Source organism: Solanum dulcamara, chromosome 9, assembly GCF_947179165.1.
Source record: "Solanum dulcamara chromosome 9, daSolDulc1.2, whole genome shotgun sequence".
NCBI classification, from domain to species: domain Eukaryota; kingdom Viridiplantae; phylum Streptophyta; class Magnoliopsida; order Solanales; family Solanaceae; genus Solanum; species Solanum dulcamara.
The window spans coordinates 18,340,130-18,346,475 of NC_077245.1; positions in this window are offsets into that span (position 1 = coordinate 18,340,130).

Sequence of the window (6,346 nt, forward strand, 5' to 3'; positions counted from 1 at the left end):
TACCACCTCTTACTTTTGGGAGCTTCCTGCCATCGAAAATTTGCACTATTACGGAGGAGAATGATGATGCCATCTTGGACGATGTCATATATTTGGACGATGCTACTGGAAATGAAAATTCGGAGCGACAATTACATTTCTCTGATGCTGGTACGTCTGCATAGCCAACTCTAGTTTCTCCTAACCGTGTGAGGGAAAATCGCAATAATGGTAAGACCTTGAACTCTATACCTCCTGTGATTAAGGAGGGCGTGATTACAGTACAAATTGAAAAGGAGGATATTTGCTCCCAAATTAAGGAATGAAAATCCGTATGAAGTACAAATGATCGAATATGTCAAGAAGGTTTGGGGTTTTGTTACTCTACCTTAGGTGCTATATTATGATGATGGATACTATGTGTTTAAATTCCACACCATTGATGAAAAGGAAAACGTCATTCAAACAGGGCCGTACTTTTATGGTAATAAACCCATGATTTTAAGAAATTAAGAGTTGAATTTTGAGCTTGATGCTGATATGTTTAGTTAAATTCCAATATGGGTTAAATTTTCTAGATTACCAGTGGGTTATTGGCCTGTCAAGGCTTTGAGCAAAGTGGCTGATGCTGACAATAGTTGTTGAAACTCTTTCTGGACCTTGGAACCAAACTATTGAATATGAATAAAGACCTAAATTTCACTTAAACTTCCAATTAAAGAACTCAATTCCACAAAACAACTCTAAAATAGAAAACGACGATGCTCCAAAATCAAATTTCACATTTTGAAGCTGATGGAATTTTATTTCAAGACTCAAGACTCCGATTGTTGCTAAAAATTACTTTTAATAACTTTAAACTTTTCAAAACTCAAAACTTTCAAAAATCACAACATTTAAGTCAAATTACAAAACTAACCTTCCAAACTTATCAAACATGACTCGGGACAGTTATCAATAGGGGTAAAATAATAATTTTCTTAGAATTTTAAAAAATGACCTTTCGGGTCATTATAAAATCAGATAGATCTATTGATAAATATAAGTCTAGACTAGTTGCTAAAGGTTTTAAGTAACTAGAAGACTTAGAAGTTTTGATATTTTTTCTTCGGTAATTAAAATTTTATCCATTAAACTTTTAATTGCTATGGCTATAATTTTTGATATGCATATTCATTAAATGGGTGTAAAATTTATCTTTTTTACTGGAGACCTAAATTTTAAAAAAAATCTGAAACAATATGAGTATTTTGTTGAGGCTGGTTAAGAAAATAAAGTGTTAAAAGTAACTTTCTACATGGCTTGAAACAGGCGTCAAAACAATGACATGGAAAATTTGATTTGCACGAGTTAAAATAATTTTAAAACAAGTGTCTATGACAAATGCATATATTATAAATCTTGAAATAATCCACATGTTATTATTTGCCTCTACGTTGATGATTTCTTGAGCTTTGGCTTTAAGCCTCTAACATGAATGTTACTAGAGAAACTAAAATATTCGTAAGTTATATTAATATAAAAGATCTTGGTGAGAAAAAAATTATTCTTGGAATAAAAATTACTAGAACATGTGATGGAATTTTTCTTGATCCATTATGTTGAAATTTTTTTTAAAAATATAACGTTTTTTATTTCAAGCATGTTGTAACTCCTTTTGATTTAAATATTCACTTGTTTCTTATTCAAAGTAAAAATTATATGATAAATTAAAATAAACTTGCTATCGTAACTGGAAGTTTGAGATATGTGACTGATTATACTAGGCCTGACATTGCATATGCATTAAGATTACTCAACAAGTTTTCAAGCAAGTTGTAATGACCTTAAGGGTGAAATTACCACTTTACTCCTGTCATTAGTGCTTTCGAGTGTTATTGTTCAGTTTGTGTGGTTGAATGTGTTAAAGACTTAATAGTTAGTGAATTGGGCCAATTCTTGAGTTTTATAGAGTTAAGAGGTAAAAAGTAATTTTTGGTACCAATCAGGGCTATGGGTCTCGAAATGGTACTCCATCAAATCCATCAGCTCCAAAATATGGAAATTGATCTAGGAGAGTCATCGGAATCAATTTTGGGGTTGATATGTGAATTTGAGGTCTCAAGTTCGAAAGTTAATTTTAAATGACTTAAGTTTGACTTTAGTCAACAAATTGATTTTGGAGACTCGGATTGGATTTCTGATGATTTCAGTGATTTCGGGGGTAAATCTAACACTAGAAATGGCTTCGTTGCAAATTTTAGAGGTTTCGAGGGTAATTTGGATATTTCTAGTGCCGACACTAGTTTAATTGTGACTTATAGGATTTCAGGTCAATGAGACCTTGAATTCAAAATCCGATGGTTATGTTCAGTCCGGAATGTCGAATATAGTAGGAGTGCATATAAGGTTTGTGTTCACAGGATTCCGAACAAATCCCGAGAGTCCGATCGGAGAATTTGAGTTGAGTTTCTACTGGTTTATGGTGCAGGTGACTTAACCCATTGCGATCGCGATAATAGGTCATGCGATTGCGGTGTGTTAGGGTTAGTGTGCTTTGAGATAGTGATGAGGAGCTCCGCAATGATTTATTGTGCCCCTGTACTTTTTGCGACCGCGAGGTTTAGTGACTCGCGATCGCAAGGTCATTTTTGACATAAACAATGTTCAACTTCAGGAGAAGCCCCATTTTCACCATTTTTGAGTTCTTGAGCTTCTTGGGGCAATTTTGAGAAGATTTGTTCGAGAAAAATCGTTGGGTAAGTGATTTTTTTAATCTGAAACCTTGCTTTTTCATTAATTATTTGATGATTTTAACTCCTAAATTTCAGTTTCAAACTCCAAAAACCTCTTGTTCTTTCATAATCCAAATTTATGAAAATTGGTGATTTCTAACTTATTTTGAACTATATTTTCATGGATTTTTCAATCACGAGTTCCTTATTATGAGTAGAACATGATTTTCATTAAAATTCTAGATTTGACCTTTTTGAAATTAACCAATTTTAAAACTGTTTTACCCCCGATTTCGAAACCTATTAATATGGGTGTCATTGGACCCCTTATGACGCGTATATTTTATTCTTGATAGTGGTCATCCTTTCGGGCGTTGAATTCAAAGGTTGTTCATCTGGTAGAGTGTTCAAGGGCGGTTTTGACAATTGAGGTAGATTTGGCTATTTTTCTTAGGGCTGAGTTGGGGTAATTAGTTAAATTCTATGTTTTAGACTTTGGGATGGGATCGTAGTATAGTTTGAGACTGATAATTAATATTCGTGATGCCTGTGTGGAGGCTATTATGTGTTGTGTAGCTCGTGTAGGGGTTATGTGATATTTTATTTGTAATTGAACTGTGTAATCTATGGCTTGACTAAGTAGAGTTGTGAAGAGGTTAATTGACTTGCAATGCCCGTCTGAGGGGTTGAGTTGAGGGTTTTGAGCATGCCTGAGTAGTGAGGTATTGTCAAAAAAGGGGTAAACACTTAAATTGATGTATTTCTTTCCCATTATTGTCTATTGAGGGTGAAAATCATGCTTAGGTTAAATTTTGAGAACTTTGGACTTTCTATTACATGTTGAGCTTAATATTACCTCCATGCCTTTTATGTTGTAAATGCATTCATCCTCATTCGTGTTATCATTGATCACTGGGAAGTTGAGAGTTATGGAAACCCTTTTTGAGAAAGAAAATATGACACCTTTCATATATCCTTGACCAAGAATAGGTGGCAAGCGGATGAGATATTAGTATCATGAGTCACTGGACATGGTTTAGGTGGCATGGTAGTTGATATATTGAGATTGTGATGATGTATATGGTCTGCGAGACCCCCATGAGTCCTGCTTGATAGCACAACTCAGCAGGTGTATACGATAGGTTGTGCAAAATCCTTGATCCTATCTTACCATTACATCATTGCATCTTTATAGTGCATTGAATTGCATTGATACCTGTGATATTTGTTCTATCTGATAATTTCTATATTGAATTGTATTTACATGTTTATTTTATTTTCATTGTTCTATATAAATTGGCGGCGACGTAGCCAAAATTGGACTTTTCTGCATATAGGTGGAAGCGTTTCTTAGTTTATTTCAAATTTTTTGAATAATTTCTTATATTCATTTGGTTAAACCTATCAATGCTTCAGGAGTTATTGATCAGACTATTAGATTGATTGGATGGTGCTCCGACTCTTGGTGTTCTTCTAGGTACTTCAGGCTCTCCTATCGCAGTTGGTACTATGCCACCAGTTCAGGCGCCTAGTATTGGGCTTCAAACCCCGGGATCTTCTTCTGTTCCTTCTATCATACCCCTGGATTTGCAGCTCCACCAGTTTCTTCTAGTATTGCCATGTCGATAGGTGAACAGAAGAGCTTTGAGAGATTTTCTTCAAATGTCAGCTCCTAGATTTGATGGTACAATGGGGGATAAGGCTTATGATTTGTTGACTGAGTGCTAGGATAGATTGTTCAACCTGGGTATTCTTAAGGTACATGGAGTGGCGTACACTTCATATCAGTTTACAGGAGTGGACAAAGAGTGGTGGAGATTGGTTATCGCCCGTAGTCCTTCTGGTTCCTCTATGATGAGTTAGGAGCAGTTTTTAGAGGTGTTTCTTGAGAGGTTCGTGCCTTATAACCTCCGTGACTAGCGCATAGATGAGTTTGATAGATTGGAGCAGGGATCCTTATCTGTATCTGAGTACGAGGCTCACTTTCATGAGTTGTCCTATTATGCCATGTCTAGTATTCCTACTAAGTTTGAGCAGATCTACAACCTAGTGAAGGGATTCGCAGGTTATCTTCAGGAGGCTACAACTTTCCTTGTACTATCCGATGGTACTTTCTAGAGTGTTATTGACCACGTCAGGATGATAGAGAGCATTCATCATACTAGATAGGGAGGGCCCAAGAGGTTCCGTCGGCAAGGTCAGTTTGGTGGTCACTCCTCTAGAGGCAGGGAGTATTCAGGTTCACGTTCCTATGGCTATCAGAGCAGACTAGTCCATGCATCTATTTAGGGTTCAGATGGGACATATGGATCTATACAGGGTCAGATTAGTGGTTCTTCGGGATCCGGATGACGTATTGACACTTCTGGTTATCATCTATCTAAGGGGTGTAGGACTTCGAGGATGCTTTGTATATGATGAGTTTGGGAATAAGGGCTAAGATTACCCTAGACGTGCTTCATCTACTAGATGGCCTGGGATACCGACTGTTCATTCTACTCCCGCTCCAGCTGTTTGAGGTACTATAGAGGGCATTAGAGATGGCACAAGGGGTGCCAAGGGTGGATCTAGAGGTGGTACTCGTGGTGGTTCCCAGGTTATGGATGACCGTCAGTTGTGCTATGCTATACCAGGTAGGTCTAAGGCAGAGGCCTCTGATGCAGTCATTACATGTATTGTTCTAATTTGCCAACATCCTGCTTTAATATTATTTGATCCAGGGTCTACATATTCTTATGTATCGGCGTATTTTGATGTGGGTAGTAATTATATGTGTGAGCCTCTTACTATTTCTATTACTATTTCTACCCTAGTAGGTGAGTCCTTAGTGGTGGATGGGTATATCGTAGGTGTTTGGTGGTATTTTTGGGTAGAGAGACCCATTCAGACTTGATTTTATTAGACATGCTTGATTTTGATGTGATATTGGGTATGGAGTGGTTATCTCCTTATCATGCTATATTTGATTGTTATGCAAAGATCGTGACCTTAACTTATCCTGGTTTGCCTAGCTTGTGTGGAAGGATAATTTGAGTTCGTATCCGAAAGGGGTGATATCTTACATTTTTGCTCGTCGTCTGATGGATAAGGTTGTTTGTCTTATTTGGCTCATATGCGTGATCTCACTACAGAGTCACCTCCTTTAGAGACTACGAGGGTGGTGAGAGAGTTTATAGATGTGTTTCCGACAGACTTGCCAGGTGTTCCTCCTGACCGTGATATTGATTTTGTGATTGATTTGGAACCTTGCACCAAGCCTATCTCTATTTCTCCTTATCAGATGGCTCTGACGGAGTTGAAGGAGTTAAAAGAACAATTGGAAGATTTGTTGAAGAAGGGGTTTATTCGACCTAGTGTATCTCCATGGGGTACACCAGTCTTTATGTGAAGAAGAATAATGGTACTATGATGATGTGTATTGACTATCGATAGTTGAACAAAGTCACTATCAAGAACAAGTATCCCCTTCCTCGCATTGATGAATTATTTGACTAACTTTAGGGTGTATTGGTGTTCTTTAAGATTGATTTAAGGTCGGGTTACCATCAATTGAGAGTTTGGGAATCTGATATCCCAAAGACTGCATTCAGGACTCTTTATGGGCATTATGAGTTTATGGTTATGTCCTTCGAGCTGACTAATGCCCTGACTAA